This window comes from Hirundo rustica, chromosome 10, assembly GCF_015227805.2.
Source record: "Hirundo rustica isolate bHirRus1 chromosome 10, bHirRus1.pri.v3, whole genome shotgun sequence".
Taxonomy (NCBI): Eukaryota; Metazoa; Chordata; class Aves; order Passeriformes; family Hirundinidae; genus Hirundo; species Hirundo rustica.
In genome coordinates this window covers 1780911-1801945 of record NC_053459.1, presented here as the reverse complement: position 1 = coordinate 1801945, position 21035 = coordinate 1780911, and the positions used below count along the sequence as shown (strand labels likewise).

The 21035-nt window shown below is 48.7% G+C and overlaps 1 long non-coding RNA gene across 1 annotated transcript; it reads right to left on the bottom strand.

Annotated features, from left to right (window-relative positions):
• Positions 1 to 9249: 9249 nt before the first annotated feature.
• Positions 9250 to 13055, bottom strand: LOC120757301 (uncharacterized). The gene is made up of 3 exons (XR_009208177.1): positions 13039 to 13055; positions 11635 to 11725; positions 9250 to 10324 (listed from the first exon to the last, which is right to left on the bottom strand). It is a non-coding gene; the product is annotated as an uncharacterized LOC120757301 (long non-coding RNA).
• Between the last annotated feature and the right edge of the window lie 7980 nt (positions 13056 to 21035).

The following is a 21035-nucleotide window of genomic DNA, read 5'->3' as shown; positions in this document are numbered from 1 at the left end:
ATATTCCATTTCATCTCCTGTGACCGGTACTTACCCTTCTGCTCCTCTTTACTGCACACTGCTCAAAGCATGCACTAAAGAAAAATCACTTCTTTATTGCTTCTTCCAGTGCTCATCTCTTGCATCAAAGCACTTCAAACAAATTATTCTCACAATAAAACAGGGAGATGAGGTGTTTTTACTGTGTACACAAAACAGACTCTGCACCTAAGATAATGCACTCGAGACCTTCATCTCAGCCAGCTAACACTAACTTTCAGAACTCTTGACATGATATTTGGTTCTTGACACAGAACAATTCATAGTCAAAACTGGCTCAAGGGGAAGTCCAGGACTCTGGGCACTGAGCAGAACTGACTGAACAATAATGGACATACAAGTAGCCAATGGTGCTGGCTCACTTCCACAGGAACCAGGGTGGGCACAGGTAACAGGCAAGGCTCAAACTCCCATTCCCTAAGTCTTCCCCCTTCTCCCTGCAGTTCTCAGCTCCTCCTGCACTCCCCTTACCTCATACACACGCAGGCTCAGGGGTGAGGTGATTCCCGTAGCAGAAGGAGCGGTCACTCCCTGAGCACAACCAGTGCAGGGAAGGGGTGAGCACTCAGCTGGAAAGGGCATCCCCTTATCCTGCACCCAAGGGGCAACAAAGGCTCAGGAGGCACCTTTATCCCACCACACCCTGCCTTCTCCTCTGAGACCTCACCATTTCAAGTTAGTTACTCTTCCATGTCCAACTCTTGAGACTCTTCACTCCTAGTTTTCTTTTCCCATCTCTCCATTTAGCTTTTATCCTTTCTGCAGACCAGCCACAGTCATCCTCTAATTCCTGGGTGTCATATGGCCACAGAAAAGGATATGGAAAAGCACATTTCAGGGGAAATGGCTTCATACTCTAGGAGTCAAGCTTAGGCACTGTCAGGATGAACTGGGAGGCAGCTACCAAACCAAATCATTTCAGTCTGCAAGACTGGAAAGCATGTTGAGACCTCTCATGTGGTCAGGTTTGGATGGCTCCTCTCCACAGAAACAGAGGCCAACCCATTAAACCAAAATATTCTGTGCTGGAAAGCTGAGTCCACAGCCCAGTAGTCTTAGACCTCTATAAAGAAAAGTCTTTTTAATATAGAGTGTGCCATGGTTACTGAAGCTTCCCAAAAACATCTGGCTGGATGTAGATATGCAAACTGCAAAGTTTTAGCCCACAGTACCTACAGCCTGATGAGGTTTGCAAGAAGGGACAATAGACCACTTTACCTGAAGGTGCAGCTCCATCTCTGACTGTGCAAATAATCTTCTTTAGACCCCTGGAAGCAGTGCTCCCCAGCAGGCCCAGGCTGCCTGGCAAGGCATCCCAGGGCTCAAACTGTCACCTGGGCTGGCCACACTCACAGAGATGTTCCAGTTGCTATGGAAACAGAGGTGGTGTCAGCACTAAGATGCAAGAGGGGCTGAAGGGGAGACAGAGGAACTCAAATTAACATCTGCACACTGATTGTGAGCAGCTAAAGGACACCAACATGTTGGGTTGCATTTGTCCACCACACATCTAAAAAATACACTTGCAGACCTTTAAGTTTGAACTCAACGGTTTTGATGTTTCCACCATTCCTTTAGTATACTGTGCTGAAGTATGGAAATTGCCATTCAATTGCCACAAAAGAGGCAAAAAAAGTGACACAAAAGTGCCTCTGCTCCCGCTGCCTCCTCCCCCAGCATGGCCATATCAGTCAGCACAGCGAGCTCTGCAGCTTCCCAAGGAACTAAAAGTAGCAATATTGGAGCAAAAGTATTGAGTGTCACTGGTGATGATGAGAAAATTTTGTCACGAAAGAACAGATACCATCTGACACATGGAACAGCAGCAGTAATTTGGAAATTAGAGACCCAGGCATATGCTTTCTAAAATTATCCACGAAACTAAAACCAAGGGCAACATACTTAAAATACTCTAACAGCAAGCCTGCAGACAGCCTGCGTGCATGCTGCAGGCCTGCCTTCTGAACTGAACTGGACCTGGAATGTGCCTTTGGATGAGCACAGAGTTCAGCATTAGCCTGTCCATCCCCACCTCAAATGCCGGTGCCTCCAGTGCTCCATGTGTGACACTGCTGGTGAGACACTCAGACATACCTTGGGCGGCTCTTGTTTCATGCCAGATTGGTCAAAGTATTCCACATTTATTTTAGTGCTGCCTAATTGACTTCCCTCCCCCCAGGATAGCAATAAGCACAGCCAGAACATTTATTTGTTTGATGCCATGTGATTTTCAACCAACTGCAGAAAAATTGGCTTCTCACTTGGGCTTTCAAGGACAAAAGTGACAGTGCAGACAGAATTTATCTGAAAATAGCCCCAGCTACCCCTCACCACAGCCCTGCCTGCAGGCAGCTGTCCCTGGGTTGTGGCTGCCCAGTAACTGACCCTGCACTAACGGAGGGGGAAGAGCCCTCCTGGCACAGAGCAGCACTGGGTCAGTGGCAATCACACGTGGTTAACCAGGACAGTGCTCAGGGATCCTGATTTAGCTCAGTCACAGCTCCCGCTGAGGAGCTTGTAATAAAGATAACGTTCTCAAATGCCCATGAAGCATCCTCAGATATATCAACCAGCTTTACAACTTTCCACCAGCCATTCCTCACCCTTTCCTCACTCTGCCACAACCTCCAGTTTCAAACAAGCTCCTGGTGTCAGAACAAGAGACTTTGATTCCAAACCATGCAGTAGAAGTGCTCTTGCTCTGAAGTTGCTTTGCAGCACCTGGACGCCTGTGACACAACCCACTGAAATGTGTGACCCTCTCTCCTCCCAGGGCTGTTCCAGGGAGCACAGCAGCAGTGCCACAGCACAGCAGACAGAGGAACAGAGCTTTTGCTGTGCATGAAGCAGGCACAGTGAGAGGAAGCCTCTAGAGGGAATGCAGCCCTAGGAACAGCAAGAGCAGCAGAGGCAGCTCTGGTGCTTCTCAATGACACTGTCATGGTTTTGACCCACATGCCATCCCACCTGGGCATAAAGGGGGAACATGGATTCAGTATTACTAGCAAAAAACAAGCATGAGAAAGGATTTTGATGGTGAAAGGAAGGACTTAATGGAGCATTTCACATTAGGGAAAAAAAAAAAAAAGAGAATGGGAACAGTGACACTTGCAGAGGGAAAAAAAAAAAAAAAAGATTAATATGGGCATTAAGGGGGCATTATTAGCCCAGCAGAGGGAAGAGTAATAAGCAACCAGGCTGGAAGAAAACATGGGAGTTCCATAGGTAGCCTAGAAAATCAGATAACATATGGCCATTTTAACAGTCAGGCTTTCATGAAGTCAATGAGGAATGAATTCTGCCACAAAGCCTGAAAGCACAGAAAGCTTATTAAAAGGATAGACCAACCCCAATGAGTTATACATATTCTTCAAAAACCAACATGTAGAAGATACAATGTGACTTCATGCTAAGGCTGCAGCCAGCTGCACTGGGACTGGAGCATCAGCCCTTGCAAGTCAGATTGCATCTATTTTTATTTGCTGCCCTTGTGCTCAGCTGTTCACCTGCAAGAAACTGCCAAGCTCTTTCCTCATCACACAAGGCTCTGCTGGTGCAACAAGGTTAAAGGCTTGGTAATGGACTCCTCCTAAACCTGCACCCTCTAAAACAGCCAGATGATCTGGAAACACAAACAGGGAAGGTACTGGCACTGATTTACCTTCCCCCCAACTACTCAGCATTATCCCATTATCACCCCGACTGGCAGCGTCCATAAAGCAATCACTTGGAGTATTTCAGGTTAAAACCTGCCCAAAAGTCAAGACAAAGCTTACTTAGCACAGCAGACCCAGCTAAAGCTGTGCACCAGCCCTTCAGCAGCTCAGGGGCTGGGCAGCAAAATCCAGGGGAGCCCTTACACTTACAAGTGAGGCTGCTTCTTTCAGGATATCTCAGGATGTCACCCCAGGGGTGACTGTTCCCTCTGCAGCAACATCACCAGTTATCATCCTCACCCTTAGAGGATGGAAAGGGCTCTTGCCTATCATCTGCAGTTAGGAAAACAGCCAGGAATGAAAGATTCCTAATTTTGGCACTCTACACAGAGTGCAAAGCCTTTGCTGAACACAGACATCTTTTTCAGTCTCGTATCTATCAAGATGAAATGCCACAGCTCTTTTCTGACTACTGATTTTACCCTCACTCAAGACTCCAGAGCCTGCAGTACCACACATTTGCACCTCCTGCAGTGCTTTAGCCTTGCAGATCAAGAGGAAGATGGGAGCCAGAGTCAGGATTAGCATTTGATGCCTTCAGGATCTGTGGCTAATAAAAGCCAGGAAAATACTACAAAAGAAACCAGGAGTTGTTTCACAATATTGAGACAGGGAACAAAAATCCTTCTTAAACTCCTTGGCAGAAACTGAAGTTTGGGTTTGACAAGACAATCTCAGGTCTCAGAGACTTTCAAAACTTGGGCCAAGGTCAGGCACAATACAAAAGAAAACAAATAAATATTTATGGCTGGCTTTATGCCTCTTTATAAAAATTCAGTCCAGCTTTAGTACTAATTTTCTTATCATCTCTTAGCATTGTTGTCACCCTGTATGAACTATGTGCTATTGATGTGTGTGCCCAGTGTAAAGATTAATTGAAGAACCACAATTCAGGAGGGGTAACTTAATTCCCTTCTGCAAGTGCTCTGCAGTATTTCATACAACTTGTGGCCAGGAATACTTTATTAGTTTCATGCAAGAAGACTCATGGCAAGTGCTGTTGCTCAGCCTTTGCAAGCTGGAGCTGCTACACAAATCCCAGATCACAGAAGAGACTGGGGAGGGGACAAGACAGGGAAGCTGTCAGGGGGTACCTGTTAGTTTAAAGACAGAAAACAAGAGACAGCTTTAATATGTCAAGATGGAAAGGCAAGTGCACAATCTTCTGTTTGAGACTGAAAAGGATGCTCACAGCAAGGGTTAGGGCCATGGCACCATTGCTTTTGGCTCTCAAGCTAGCAAAAATAGAGTTTGTGGGGTGGAGTTTTCCTTTCAGTTGCTCGGTGCTTTCAGGAATAAGAATTAAGCCTGATACATCCTCTTAGTTTTGGGAATAATTATCCAACAGCTTGAAACTCCTTCACCTAATTTGGACAAAAGCAAAGCAAAGACTATCAAAATAATCCTGCTGGTACAAGAACCTTTACAGAAACACATTAATAGATGTTGTGCCACTACTTGAAGCTGAAAAAAAAAAACCAAACCAAAAAACAAAACAAGAAAAGAGGACAGGAGAGTGAGGCACTGCAGACACAGAAAGCTCCTGCCTGGTCTCAGCTCAGCTTCAGATGCTCAAATAAGGGTTTCTGTACTCACCTGTACTCACATTTTCACACCTGCTCAAGAACAGAGCAAGACAATGTCTTTAAGCCACTCTTCATCAGCCTCTACTGGGCTGCTCACTGGGCTTGGTTTGATATGGTGGAAGTTTTATTTGTGCTGTCAATGACCTTGCCCATCCCCAAGGGAATGAGTAACCAGTTTCTGGAAGACTCCGACCCCTCTGTGACACCTGTCTGAAAGGTGCTAACCAGGAAGCAAAACAAGCAGCTTAGACACAGGTTGCACCCAAAGTCATGAAGAAGGTAGTTTATTGGTTAAAACAATTTCAAACTAAATATTTAGAAAAAGGAAAACACGTCCAATAGGAAATTTTGGCACCTGGCCATCAGTTTTACAGTTTGAAAGCTCTGAAAAAGAATGTCTATGTAAATGTATTTTTACATGTTTTTACATCAGCTCCTAAAGTCAGATCTCAGTCCTGCAGCTGAATCAGAGCTCTGCTCATGGTGCAGGAACTTTTAACAGGTCTCACCAAGACAACCTTTTTTTGTCATTTCATATAAATGCCAATTTCAGCATGCAAATTAACTGTGAGGCCAACTCTTTGAAGAGCTGGATATCCTCAATTCCCAGTGAAGTCAAGAGAGTCAAAGGCACAGGATCAGAGTAAATTAGAAAATGGACAATTACCATGTTATGAAATCCTGATACATTCAGTGAGTTAAAGCTTCCAAAGAGTGGAAGTGTAGCCAATAATAGGAGCTAATAGTTCATTCCAAAGGATTAGAGGAAACTAGGGGCATTCAAATTCTGTATTTCAGCCTAAATATTATGAATGTGTTTCTATATAGGTGGGAGGAAAAGTCAGCTGTAAGTATTCTCTAGGTACAATAATTAAGGCTCCACTGTGCCATGTCTCTGTAGACATTTATTTTCCATTAACAGAGGATCAAAATTACAGTTTAATTATTCATAGGGTTCTAAAGAGATACTCTATTTTATTCAAAAAGTCATTGACTAGATTACAGGAAAAATCCACCAAGCTGCCATCCACTTTAATAAGGCAAAGCCACAGACCAAGGGCAGCCTCAGGAGAGAGAAGACAGGAGAGCATCCACTGGCAGGGATGTCACCTCAGGCCAGACTCTGGCACACAGCCTGGGTCACCTTTCTCTGCTTGCCCTGCCCAGGGAGGAGGATTCACAGCGCAGCACTACACCCCTGCACAGCTGTGTGCCAGCCCGGCATTTCCATGGGGGTCTGCAGGACACAGATCCCCTCCACAGGCAGAGCTCAGCTCCTGACTGCCTTACATCCCTTTGACAGTCCCACACTTGGATCATGCCTTCACGTACAAACACCGATTCCCAAAAAACCCGGGCACGGCGGCTTTAACACAACGCACAAGCACTGGCCACAGGCGGAGTCACTGCAGGGTTATCCCCGGGCCGTCCCGCAGAGGTACCCCGGGGCAGGGGGATCAGCCCCGGGCCGTCCCGCAGAGGAGCCCCGGGGCAGGGGGATCAGCCCCGGGCCGTCCCGCAGAGGAGCCCCGGGGCAGGGGGATCAGCCCCGGGCCGTCCCGCAGAGGAGCCCCGGGGCAGGGGGATCAGCCCCAGGGTCCCGCAGAGGAGCCCCAGGGCAGGGGGATCAGCCCCGGGCCGTCCCGCAGAGGAGCCCCGGGGCAGGGGGATTAGCCCCGGGCCGTCCCGCAGAGGTGTCCCGGGGCAGGGGGATCAGCCCCGGGCCGTCCCGCAGAGGTGCCCCCGGGACAGGGGGATCAGCCCCAGGGTCCCGCAGAGGAGGCCCGGGGCAGGGGGATCAGCCCCAGGGTCCCGCAGAGGAGCCCCGGGGCAGGGGGATCAGCCCCAGGGTCCCGCAGAGGAGCCCCGGGGCAGGGGGATCAGCCCCAGGGTCCCGCAGAGGAGCCCCGGGGCAGGGGGATCAGCCCCAGGGTCCCGCAGAGGTGCCCCGGGGCAGGGGGATCAGCCCCAGGGTCCCGCAGAGGAGCCCCGGGGCAGGGGGATCAGCCCCAGGGTCCCGCAGAGGAGCCCCGGGACAGGGGGATTAGCCCCAGGGTCCCGCAGAGGAGCCCCGGGCCAGGGGGATTAGCCCCAGGGTCCCGCAGAGGAGCCCCGGGACAGGGGGATTAGCCCCAGGGTCCCGCAGAGGTGCCCCGGGGCAGGGGGATCAGCCCCGGGCCGTCCCGCAGAGGAGCCCCGGGGCAGGGGGATCAGCCCCGGGCCGTCCCGCAGAGGTGCCCCGGGTCAGGGGGATCAGCCCCAGGGTCCCGCAGAGGTGCCCCGGGGCAGGGGGATCAGCCCCAGGGTCCCGCAGAGGTGCCCCGGGGCAGGGGGATCAGCCCCAGGGTCCCGCAGAGGTGTCCCGGGACAGGGGGATTAGCCCCGGGCCGTCCCGCAGAGGTGCCCCGGGGCAGGGGGATCAGCCCCGGGCCGTCCCGCAGAGGTGCCCTGGGGCAGGGGGATTAGCCCCAGGGTCCCGCAGAGGAGCCCCAGGGCAGGGGGATTAGCCCCAGGGTCCCGCAGAGGAGCCCCGGGGCAGGGGGATCAGCCCCAGGGTCCCGCAGAGGAGGCCCGGGGCAGGGGGATCAGCCCCAGGGTCCCGCAGAGGAGCCCCGGGGCAGGGGGATCAGCCCCAGGGTCCCGCAGAGGAGCCCCGGGGCAGGGGGATCAGCCCCAGGGTCCCGCAGAGGAGCCCCGGGGCAGGGGGATCAGCCCCGGGGTCCCACAGAGGAGCCCCAGGGCAGGGGGATCAGCCCCAGGGTCCCGCAGAGGAGCCCCGGGGCAGGGGGATTAGCCCCGGGCCGTCCCGCAGAGGTGTCCCGGGGCAGGGGGATCAGCCCCGGGCCGTCCCGCAGAGGTGCCCCGGGGCAGGGGGATCAGCCCCAGGGTCCCGCAGAGGAGGCCCGGGGCAGGGGGATCAGCCCCAGGGTCCCGCAGAGGAGCCCCGGGGCAGGGGGATCAGCCCCGGGCCGTCCCGCAGAGGAGCCCCGGGGCAGGGGGATCAGCCCCAGGGTCCCGCAGAGGAGCCCCGGGGCAGGGGGATCAGCCCCAGGGTCCCGCAGAGGAGCCCCGGGACAGGGGGATTAGCCCCAGGGTCCCGCAGAGGAGCCCCGGGACAGGGGGATTAGCCCCAGGGTCCCGCAGAGGAGCCCCGGGACAGGGGGATTAGCCCCAGGGTCCCGCAGAGGTGCCCCGGGGCAGGGGGATCAGCCCCGGGCCGTCCCGCAGAGGAGCCCCGGGGCAGGGGGATCAGCCCCGGGCCGTCCCGCAGACGTGCCCCGGGGCAGGGGGATTAGCCCCAGGATCCCGCAGAGGAGCCCCAGGGCAGGGGGATTAGCCCCAGGGTCCCGCAGAGGTGCCCCGGGACAGGGGGATTAGCCCCAGGGTCCCGCAGAGGAGCCCCGGGGCAGGGGGATCAGCCCCAGGGTCCCGCAGAGGAGCCCCAGGGCAGGGGGATCAGCCCCAGGGTCCCGCAGAGGAGCCCCGGGACAGGGGGATCAGCCCCGGGCTCCCCCGCAGAGGTGCCCCGGGGCAGGGGAGGCTGTCTCGGTGGGGACAGAGCAGGACACAGACCCTGTCACTGATGTCTGGTGCCCTCTCCTGGCACCATCAGCCACTCGACCCGGTAAATCCTGGCTACGTCGTGACAGCCGGGGGATTTCAGGACGTGTTTTCAGGGCTGCGTGGAACTGAGTTAAATCGTGCGCCTGAATATGGAATTTTATAGCAGGTGAGCACAGGGTAGTGACAGAATAGCGATAGGTTTCCTTTGGTGAACATGTTTAGTGAAACAAGCGTCTCCTTCCCAGAGGAGCAGACAGTTTAATCTGGATACAAAATTCCTAGCTTTATAAAAGGAAACGGAAACACTTTTGTTAAACACTTCTGATTAGTAAAAAGGCCTTCAACTATTTTAGAACTTCTCAGCTAACAAATAATGCAAATATCGAGAAATTTTTCTCTGAATTTATCTTTATGATAATTTATCCTGGAATTGGGAGTTAACCCCCTGAACTAGGTAACTATTTCTAGGACATGTAGCTGCAAGTGATAGATTTAAAAACAGAGATAATGTACATGCTCCCCCAGACAGAATCATCCTCTGGTTGAAACTCTGTACAGAAGATTACAGTAAAGAACATTGTAGTTTCACTGAATATTTGTGCGAGATAGGTTTCCTGTAAAATCCTGGTCAAGACAGCACAGGAGCATCTCACAGAGACATAGCTTTAGTGTTTAAACCAAAGTGCATTGCCTCCCAACTATAAATTGAAGTCAATTAAATATACAAACACATTATCTCCAATTCTTTACTTTTAAACTAGCAGAATTTTAGAACTGGCCTACTTACTAGTCCCTACAGTATTAATTATATGAACATTAATTACACATTAGATCCCCAACTGCACATTTTCTGTCTTATATCCACAAGCAATCATAAGCAAAGTCAGAATTTTCAAGAGAGCTCTCATGTAGCTGTTGAAAAAAGGACACTTATTCCAGATCACTAGCACAAAATAGTCTTCAAATGTGCTTATGAATAAAAAGCCATGAGGAGATACAGAATTCAAGGTTCTCAAGGAACCCATGATGAACTAACTGAGCTTGCTGTCACAATCAAAGTGGCTCTGAGTTGAGGTGCTGACAATAATATGATAATAAGGTAACAAGAGTCACAGAGGCCACTGCAGCCCCAGGTTACACAGAGCTACTTAGAAGCTGCAAAGAAAGTTTTGAAAGAGAAGTTCTTGTACCATAACTTAATCAGCTTCCAGTCAGACTTGGAGAAAAATACTCCAACACATGTTTGTGGCCAGTGTTTATCTGCATCTCCTCCTCCAAAGCTCTGTGTGAGCACACAAGCCAGGATTCTCTGTGCCCAGGGCTGCTGCTCACGTTTTCCCGTGCTGGGCTGGGATTCCAGGCATCACCATCATCTCCAGGAGCTCAGCCTGGAGAATTCACTCCCTCTGGGAAGGTGCTCTACAACAGGAGATGGTAGACAGCCAAGACAGGAGCTTAAAACATTACAGCCGCTCCATCATGAACTCACCCTGTTGCTTTAGCAGCGTTTCTCTCTCCAAACCCACCTCACTCTCAGGTCCAGCCATTCCAACCTTGGCCTCCAAGACCACCTTGCCCTGCCAGTGTTCTCCAGGGAAAACAGCCCTGCTCCCAAGGAGTCTGTGCCAGAGGTGACAGAAGGAATGACGCAATGGGGAGCTGCACACAGGACAAGATTTTGGGGAGTTTTGCATTTCTAACTGGTGTTTTATATTCCAGGCTCAGTCCTTGGTGCTTTCTGCATTAACCAGCCACTTGCCAGGTCCTTTTTTCTTTCCTGAGACCAATGTCCTTTATCAACTATCTAGCTGAAGTGGCTGGAATGGAACAGGGCCAACACAGCCCTTGGTCCCCAGCCATGCTCATCACCCCTGCACCTTCCCTTAGGCCAGAACTGGCCTTTCCTCATGTGCCAGTGTCCCTGAGGAATGCCAGCTTGGGACTACAGTGGGCTACAAGGCAGCAGCATGGCTGGGCTCCTCAGCCTGCCCCGCTGAGCCACACTGGGCTGTGTGGGAGCAGAAGCCTCCCTCCCCTGCTTGGCAGGCTTTCACACATTTGAAATACAGAGTTTAAAAACAAGCATCTTCAAAGTCCCACCCCTCTAGGTCACAATATAGGTAATAACACCAAAAAAACAATAAAGCCCCAGCGCATTGCAGCAGAGTTCAGCCTGGGGAGCTCTCTCCAAGGCCTGAGAAGGTCCAAGGAACTGACAGGAACATGGCAGCTCCCAGGTTCCTTCCAGCACAGTCAGAGGCTCCTCAGTGAGGAATTACTGTCAGGCAGGGCTTGAGAAAACTTAAACATTTGAACTGCCTTCAAGTGACATCCAGCTGAAGTCAGCTGGCCTTTAGTCCGGCCTTCCCTCCCCTCAGCACACCATCCCACTCCCAAAAACCCAACAAAACAAACAAAAAACCCCAACCAAACAAAAAAACAAAACAAAAAAAACCAACCAAACATACAAAAAAAACCCCACAAAAAATAAGAAAGCCATAACTTGTGATGAAAGGGGAAATGAAGCATCCTTGCTGAGGGGTGTGGGGAGAGTGCTGTGCCCTCCCCTGGCAGGGGGTGTTGCCTCAGAGACCCCAGCAGAGGAGATTTGCTCCTTCCCAGAGACCAGCCCTCACTGTGTGCTTCAGGACCACCCACCTTGATGAGCACAGCCAGAGATACTTATTAGAGAACATCCATTAAAGTAGGGAAAGCTGCAGAGGCCATACCTCAATGAAGGGTTAAAATATGGAAAAGAGAGTGCCTGCCGAATTCTAGGAACACAAAACGCCAGACCTCCCATATTTTTATTGCCGGCTTCTGCAATAGGAGTCACTCCATTAGTCCCCACCAAAAAAATGTTTGTTTCCATACTTAGGTCCCTCAGCTTAACAACTTCTAAGGGAGCCCTTTCACACTCTGGAAATCAAGCCAGGCTGGAATGCAAGTAGGTGGTACATGAGGATTGTATTAACTCTCATATGTCTAAACAAAAAGGTGTCAAGCACTGAAAGTCATCAACTGCAAAAAGTCTTACAGTTTAATTACAAACACACCCCTTGTTAGAGATGATTAAATCAGTAGGGCCTTTGCCCAGACCCAGATGGGTCCTTTAGAGAGGGCCCAGAGTCACTGACCCTCCCAAAGAGCGCCCGAGCATTCACATGGTGCAGCCCACAGTCACACAGATGTTTTCCTTTTCATCTGAGTGTCCACTGGGCCAACAGGACTCAGTTCTGTAAGGAGCCGTAAACATGCGTGTACTTACTACCCTTAGACCTGCAAAATACACTGAAATTATTTTAGCACACGGTTCCCAATGAACATAACTTCTCCACAAAAGTGGTTTTCTCCAGAAAGGTCTGGTGCCTAGTTAAAGTCTCTGCATTCTCATCTACCCTACTCCATCTGCAAATTTTCCTTTATACTTCTGTTTTGCCTCTAATTGAAGGTAAATGACTTTAAAATGACTACTTTGTCCATCTTTTAGAGGAAATAAATTTCTACAATCAAAAGTTTAACTTCATTAATTTAATCACAGAATTTTAAACTGAAAACACCAGTCAGTTAACTCAGGGGAACAGTCTGCTACAACCACTTGGCTAAAAACCCATGCTTCTGCAGGCTTACATGTACACCTAGGCAAAGTCCCCATTTCAGCATCTCCTTCTAAGCTCCCTGGCTCCCACTCCTCTCAAGCAGCTTTGTCCAGCAGGAACTGAAACCAGCTGCCCTGAAGGTATTGAAAGGAAGCACCTCTTTAGGTTAATCATACAGTGATTAATGAATAGCCTCACTAGTTTCTCAGTATAGCTCTCCTACGAAGCAGAGGCAGAAGATACCACAAATTACAGTAACAATCGCTTATCTTCTTTTTTGCTTGGTTGGTTTTTAAAACAAAAGATTCAACAGAAGACTCCAAAACACCCAGAAACATTCCTTCCTGAAAGCATTCCCACATAAATAGATTCCTCCTTTCATTCTGGTCATCCCACTAAACTCAGCATGTGCAAAAGACCTGTTTATATCCTAGACAGACGGGGATCAAAGCCATAAGACAGGAAGAGTTTAAGCTTCTGGCTTACAGGGATCTAAGGTTTTCTTTTTCAGAAAACCCCCTCCTTAGTACTCACCCAGCACAGCAAAAGCCCCAGGAGCAGAGAGCAGCAACAGAGACAAAGCTTTTAGTCCTGCCCTTGATTTTAAGGGTTTGTGTTCCCTGCAGCCCTGGGGAGGCCATCAGTGGGCATGGACACACCTGCAGCAGCTGCACCTGAAGCCACACCTGCTCTTAGTTAGTGCCTTAATGAGGAGTTAACAATTGAAAAACCTAACAAATTTACAGTCCCAAAGCAAGGACCAGGGAGGTGGGGTTGGGGATCCACAATTTTGAGCAGGCCCGTGGCTCAGCGTAATTCAGGGATGGCAGCCTCAGTTCTCAGCCTTCTCTGGGGGAAGAGGGCAAGGCAGGATCACCAAAATAAAGTCAGCTGTCAGTTGTGTGGTGCTGTGGAGGAGCAGGGGGTGTCAGTGCCCTGGCACCTTGGTGCAGTGGAGCTGGACAGCTCCCACAGCTCTGTGCTGTGTGTGTGTGCTCCAAGGCTCACCTCCAGTGCCACAGGCAGACCTGCAGCGATGTGCCAGGGGGGTTGTTCTGCTCAGGACAGCAAAGAGTGATAAGGAACTGGAATGGGCTGCCTGGGGAGGTGGTGGAGTCACCATCCCTGGATGTTTAAAGAAAGACTGGATGCGGCACTCGGTGCCATGGTTTAGCTTAGGTGTTGGGGCATGGCCTGGACTTGATGGTCTTAAAGGTCTCTTCCAACCCTGATTCTGTGATATTCTGAGCTGCTCTTGGGGCTTCTCAAGCCCCAGCTGGGGGTGGCTGAGGGGCCAGGGGGCAGGAGGTTTCTCAGAGAGCAGCTCTGGGGGATACAAGGAGAGCTGATACATAACCAGGCTCCTCCCAGACTGATTTCTTTCTCCTGTTCAAAATCAGCATCCCTGAGTGCAGCTGTTCTTGTCACAGAGAGTGTTTATTCTCATGCTCACCATCTCATGGTTGCTTGTCCTCCTTGCTCTTTAGTCTGAGCCATTATCTCTGCCCTATTCTGACAATGCAGCTTGTGAAATCCATGACTGAGATATTTCCAGGTCAGCCAAATTCAAATTTTGATATGTCAGCTTTATCCTGTGGGGGATTTGCTTTATTATTCAGGTACCAGTTGGTTGTGATTAACATAGCAGGGGACAGAAATGCCGAGCCACTTTCTTGCAAAAAGATGTATTCCTGATATACGTGTACAGAAAAATGTGTCACTTTGAGATTATTCAAGATTAACAAATTTCAAATAATCTGTTTGGTATCTTGATTGTGTTGCTGGGTCAATGGAGCCAAAATCATAGCTTAATTATTTAATTGCATTTATCCTGCCTCTGAATTTATTGGGGAGATTATAACCAAGGCTTGGACCCTGTTGTGTCACAGCCAGAAAGACTTTCAAACACAGCTCCTGCTTCAAAGGCTTTTTCTCTCCATACCAACAGGGTGATTGCCATTCCCCATTTTCCAGATAGGGAACGGGGTCACGGATAGCCTTTTGCCTGAAAGTGGAAGGGGAAAATATTTCACCACCAGCTTGAGTTCAGCAGGAGCAAATGTTGGGCATGGTGAGTCCAGTGGGGATGTTCTGGACACCCACCACATTCTGGAAAGGCAGGTGAAGAGAAGAGCCTGGCTGTGACTTTTGGAAAGTGTCCTCAGAGCAGAGGATACCTGGCAGCCACAGGGTGTCTGCAGCAACACAAGGTGAAATCTTGCAGAGGGTAAAAATGCAGCTCTTTCCTGGGACTGATGGGCACAGACAGCAGCTCACAAGGGGCTTTATTGTGCAGGACTCCTTCCTTGCCATCATAGAGCAGCAAGTTGAATTCCACTTGCCCCCATGTCTGCCTCCCTGAAGGGGAGTGGACCCCTCCAAGTGTCTGCTTTGGCTCTCTGCTCTGTACCTGCCTTGGCCACCATATTCCACTTTGGGAAACAGGAATTTTCGGAGGCTCAGGTCAAGTGCTGGCTGCCTGACATCCATCCAGGAGAAAGGGGATTGTATGCATCTGGTAGAGATAATTGGTCTCTGGTCTCATTGCTGCTGACCTAAACCAGTGTGAATTTGCACTGGAGATGAAGCAATGGAGCCAATGCATGTGAGAGGAAACTCAAGCTTCACGCCTCCAGCTTGTATGTAAACCATGCTGCCTCCATGGATTGCTGTGGATGACACAATTAAGATAACACATTGGATAGTGCTGGAGCCAGATGGAACAGCATCTGCTGCTGTTTCCTGTGCTGCTGGACACTCATTTGTACCCTGTGGTACAGACTGACTGAAAACCAGACAGTCTGAAAAACAAAAGCATGTGCATGGCTATGCTCCTGCATGGGCTCAATTCACTCCTGAATATTGTCATCTACAAAATATTCCTGAGCAGGGGAACAGGTGACAGGCAATACCTGGCCAGTTTCCCAGCATGGTCTAGTCCCAGCTAATCAGCATTTTGCTGCTGCAGAGCAGCACCTTTTCTCCCCTGCTCATCCCATATGAGCACAGAGGTTGAAGAGGACTATAGCTATAATTTACATGGTAGCTGGCATCTCCCCCAGTGGTCTCCATTCTGGAAACACTTATTAATCATGAATGGTTCTATGTAGCAGGTTTTGAAGTATGTAATTCCTTCCTTCCTTCCTTCCTTCCTTCCTTCCTTCCTTCCTTCCTTCCTTCCTTCCTTCCTTCCTTCCTTCCTTCCTTCCTTCCTTCCTTCCTTCCTTCCTTCCTTCCTTCCTTCCTTCCTTCCTTCCTTCCTTCCTTCCTTCCTTCCTTCCTTCCTTCCTTCCTTCCTTCCTTCCTTCCTTCCTTCCTTCCTTCCTTCCTTCCTTCCTTCCTTCCTTCCTTCCTTCCTTCCTTCCTTCCTTCCTTCCTTCCTTCCTTCCTTCCTTCCTTCCTTCCTTCCTTCCTTCCTTCCTTCCTTCCTCTCTCCTTCCCCTCTTCCTCCCTCTCATTCTTTCCCTTCCTTCTTTCTCAAGATCAGATCATAACTGATGATAGGAAATTCTTTCCTGCAGATAATACCTTCAAGTGTCCCACATAGGCAGGGCACAACTGGGACTGTCAGTGGAAAGCAAGGAAATGCAGCACAGTTTGGCAACTTTCAAAATGTGTTTCAAGATTGGATCCGTGGCTGTGGCACATGTTACTTGCTATGGTGACAGACCAGGCTAAAAAAATTTCCTGTCCCAAGAAGAGAGACACACAGAGGATGTCACTGCTGCAGCCCAGCCAGGTGTGTCCTTTCCAGGAGGGACTTACCATACAGACCCGTGCTCCACATTGGGTGAGGTCTGGAGCAAATTGCCAGCTGCTGATGAAATATAGAACTCTCTGTTGCTCTCAATTTTTTTTTTAAGCAGAACCAAAGCTACAAAATACTTGATTTTTATTCAAGTATATATACTTTTTACACCCCAAAGCAGTTGAATAATGAAGTGAAGCATGAAGTTTTAAAGAAAGAGGATCAATTTAGGTGAAACCAGAGAAATGAGTCTAAGTTCTGCATAAATACATTGACAGGAATAAGCCCCATCCTAGATCCAGGGAGATGACTAAAGATAGAAATGCCTATTCTATATTTTAATGATACACCTATTTCTATTTAAATCAAAGTGTTTTGATCCACAATTCCCCACGGTTACAGAGGTTCTTTTTTATCTTGAACTCTGCTTTGGAGAAGAGGCTTGTCTCTCTCCTACTCAGTGACAGGAAAATGATGTATATTAAAAAAATATTTTTGAAGCCAAGTTGTCAAGGTTTCAAATTTCTCACTATGTAACCAATTCTCACAAGATGCCAGATCTTGGGAATAGGGGTCAGAGACTTTGAGGTTTTCCCACCCTTAATATTTACATTCACAAATGGTTTGCAGAGTAAGATTCTGAGACGTGGTCAGTGATTTTCCCATGTTTGTTTATCCACAGTAACACTGTGGCCAGCTAACTCATGAAATAATAATGAGCCTGTTTCAGTGTAAAACACAAAGAACTGCACTTTCCACAGAGTTCCAAGTCAGATGGGGCTGTCTTTTTTGTAGCTGAACTGAATCAAGTTGCTGCAATCTGTATTATCTTTCCCTCCCTGAATTGCATTATGGAGTTAATTTAAATTACTTCAGCAGACAGCCATGGCACTGGTGGTGCTTCTGTTGATGAAAGTGTGCCTTGGAGCACTGGCCAGGTCACACACACACAGAATTAAGCACTGGAGCAGTGGACAAAATCCTGGCCTTGGCAGAGTTAATGGTAAATGCTTTGGCTTCAGTGTAAATAGGCCTTCTGTCTGTCATTCCTTGCAGGGAATGAGATAGGAGAGAGTAACAAAAAAGGAAGGTGGTAAATCCTGAGCACACAGTTACAAATGTAAATGGTTATAGTGGCATGAAACTAGAGACCTCTACACAGCCACTTGTTTGGCAATAGAAATCACCCTTTTTCTGCAGGTCTTACACAGAGTTAAGGTCTGAAAAGGAGTTTTTAAGAGAAGAGCAGAGCAATGTGTTGAATCTTGAGACTGAGTCATATATATTATTTCTGAAAGTACCCTGCCCATTACCAATTTCACCCACACATGTGATGACAATATTCTTATTTTGGTCTATAGCCTGCACCCGTAAGTCACAGATTTTAGGAAAAGCCCTGTGATTTACCTCACTAACACAGACACTGTTCTGTGCCCCACAGATGTGGGTTACCTGTGGGGTGCAGCAAAACAGCTGCATCATTCCTCAAGGGGATGAAGATCAAAGGGATAACAGCACAGATCGGGGGCTCTGCCCTGAACCCCTTCTTTGCCTTGAGTTCTGCTTGCACTTTGAACTTTCAGTGTGCGACTTTCTAGCATGAAAAGCTACAGCTCCCAAGCGTGTCCAGAAGCTCTGACAGTTCCTCTCTGCCTTTGGCCCTGGACACATGTTCAGGCTGATTTTGCACATTTCCCAAATTTGGTCACATCATCATCAGGAGGACACAAGCAGTCACTGGGGTGTTCAGTCTTCTTCAGTGGCTGAACCAGATAATGAAAGACATCTCTGTTCCTGTTGGGAAGGGTTTCCCAGCCCTCCCTAAGTAATTGATGTCAGCACCAATACAGCACTTTTTGCTGCTATGGCTCAGTAGCATTTATGGTAGGGTTTTTTTAAAGTATGCTTTCATTTTTTCCCTATTTCCTGCTCTTAGAATCTCGTCCAGTAAATTCCTTGTTTGGGTTTTACGGACTTTTTGATCATATGTCTTAGAAGATAATTCTTTTGGGATGTCACAAGTGTAGAGGAACTTGAAAGAATTACCATTGTTGACAAGATGTTTGGCCATGGACAAGTGTTCTTCATTAAGAACAGGTTCTGTTTTCTACTTACAAAAACAAACTTCCTGCACGCTCCAGTTACAAGGAAATGGCCTTATTTTTATAAGGATGTGTTTATGTTTGAAGCCAGCAAGGGGCTTAGTCCTTGTCTGGCCTTTTATCACGTTCATGGTTGCTTTCCCTTGCCCTTGCAGAGCTTGAGAGAAACTCCTCTCAGTACACCATCAACCCTTGACCCAAAGCAAAACAAAAGTACCTTAAAGTAATCTTGTGTGCTTGCTGCAGGCTAGCACAGAGCTCCACATCAGAACGAGGTCCAGAGTAATCCCATTCTGGGTCCCTGCTGGCTCTGCCCTTGCCTTGCATTATTAATAACAATTTATGACTCTTCTGCCATGTCCCTCATCTTGCAGGCACATACAGTGATGCAAATTGCATGCCAGGAGCAATAGCATGAACTGCCTGTGGTTACCCAGGAAAGCTGTGACAGAAGTCAATATAGAGCCTGGCTCTCTTGGGTCTCACTTGAATTTTGTTTTTTTTCCTTCTTAGTGCCATCTTCACCAGCCTCCCAAGCTGGAGCTTGGCACAGCCGACTGAAAAGGGTTGGCAGGCAGGAGCAGTCCAACTGAAATGAATGGAGCTGTTGGAAGGCTTAAAACCAATCATCTGGATAAGTTACCTGATGTCACACAGGGTGAAGACATTGGAGATCTAAAGTTCTGCCTTAAATCCTGGCAGAAGCCATGATTCAGTAGACATTAAAGCAGGTACTTAATTAAAACCTCCCTGTCTGATCCCTGGGCAATCAGGCATGTGAATGTGTGTTTAGGGCTTGTCAGGATTAGCTGTTGCCTGCCTTGTTACCCAGAGCTAAGTGCTCCAAACCTTTTCTGCCTGGCTGTGGAGCACTCCGGAGCTGTTTGCAGCATTAATGAGGATTTCTGGCCACACTGCAATGGGAAGACTCTTGGGTCCCCACTGTGCTGGTTCTGGCAGCTGTGCCCACCTCACTCCTGTGTCTGCGAGTCTGGGCATTTCCCCCTGCTGCCATTGGCCTTGCACACTCGTGTACCCTCAGAAAGGTCTCCCCTGCTCTCAGCAAGGCTTTTAGTCCTCCTTATTTTCCATAAATCATCTTCTAAGTTCCTTGTGATGTAAACACAGGGCCTGAGAGGGATGATATGTTAACAAAATCTTAGCTTATTTTTATCGTTTCAGAACAAAAACCGGTGGTCAAGGGTTTTACATTAAACCTGTTATTTCCATTGCAACAGCTCCTGTTATTTCTTTTTAATCTTTTGTTAAGGATGATGAGAGGACTGCAGGTAATGGGAAGGAGGGGGAGCACATTTAAATAATTTCTATTTTAAAGCTTTAAAAAAGGCTTTTATTTTATTTACACCCCACACTCACACATTCACATTACCCTTAGCCAAAAAAATGTCAAACAACAGAATCTCCCACGGAAGGGTATTTCCCTGTTTCAGGCAGCTCTCACAGCAATGAGCCTAAGTTAATTTTGTCTCCATCCTCACACACTCTGGGCTCTGGCCCAAGTCCAGCAGAGCAGTCTGAGCTGTGTTTCTTGCCTGCTGGTTTCAGCAAGTCCCTCTGCCTATCTTCAAAGATAAGCATGTGCATACGGGCTGTGCTGGAGCAAGGTCAGAGGCAGCCCATGGACACTGAGCCCTTTGCATCTCTATAGCATCTTGAGGGCTTCAGAAGAAAGGCACTGCTGTACCAATGAAGCCAAAGTTTACATATGGAGATGTCTATAAAATTTAAAATGTAACCCCATGAGCCTCCAGAATGTGATGTACCCACACTTGCCTCTTTTTTAATAAGCAGTGTGTAAAATATAATCTGTCTCAGAGTTGATACAAAAATAACGGCTGTGCTTCTTCCAGATGAGAAGAAAAAAACCCACGCAAACAAGCTTACACACATACACACACAGAGTGAAAAATACTTCATGTTGAAGGATTTATAGTCCATATTGCTGAGTCCTCCTGTTCCATGCAGATGAAAATGGGCATCTAATCATCAGCATGATGATGAAAGCATTAAAAAACACGTGAGAACAAGAAAAAGGAGGAGAGGTGGGCCTGACTCAAAGCAGAGAGCACTGATGTGAGGGTGGGCTCACATTTACGAGCTGCTGGCAAAGGGACAGGGGTGGGAGCAGTTTGTGGAGCACTTTGGCTGTTCTGACTGAGTGGAGGGCTGGGGGAGGGAGGTGTGCATGGTGGGGATAGTTAATCATGTCTGCAGGGTTTTGGCGAGGTCAGGAGTGGATTATGTGTGTCAGGCTCTGGCTTCCCTGGCAGTTTGAGGAGGATTAGGAATTGTGCTGGCTCAGGCAGTGAGAAGGTGACAAGACTTTGTTATCTCCCATACATGAATTTTTGGTAATGAGAGGAGGAAGGACACTGGGGACTGGAGAGGAAAACAAAAAGTCTCTGCCCTTAGGCTAAGCAAAAGGAAAGCGCATAATGAGCAGGGACATTTTATACAAAGGGTGAGGGGTATCCTGGCACCTTGTTCAGCAGGAGTCAGAAAGTAACAGCAGGTTGGTTATGCTAAAAAAGAGAACTTTGTGGTGTAGGGTAATTATTTCCACACCTGCTAATGGACAGGATGGAAGTGGTGAAAGGAGCACAGACACCAGCAGAGATGTAGAAACAATGGGAAGCACACCGTTTCCAGAGAAGCCCAGG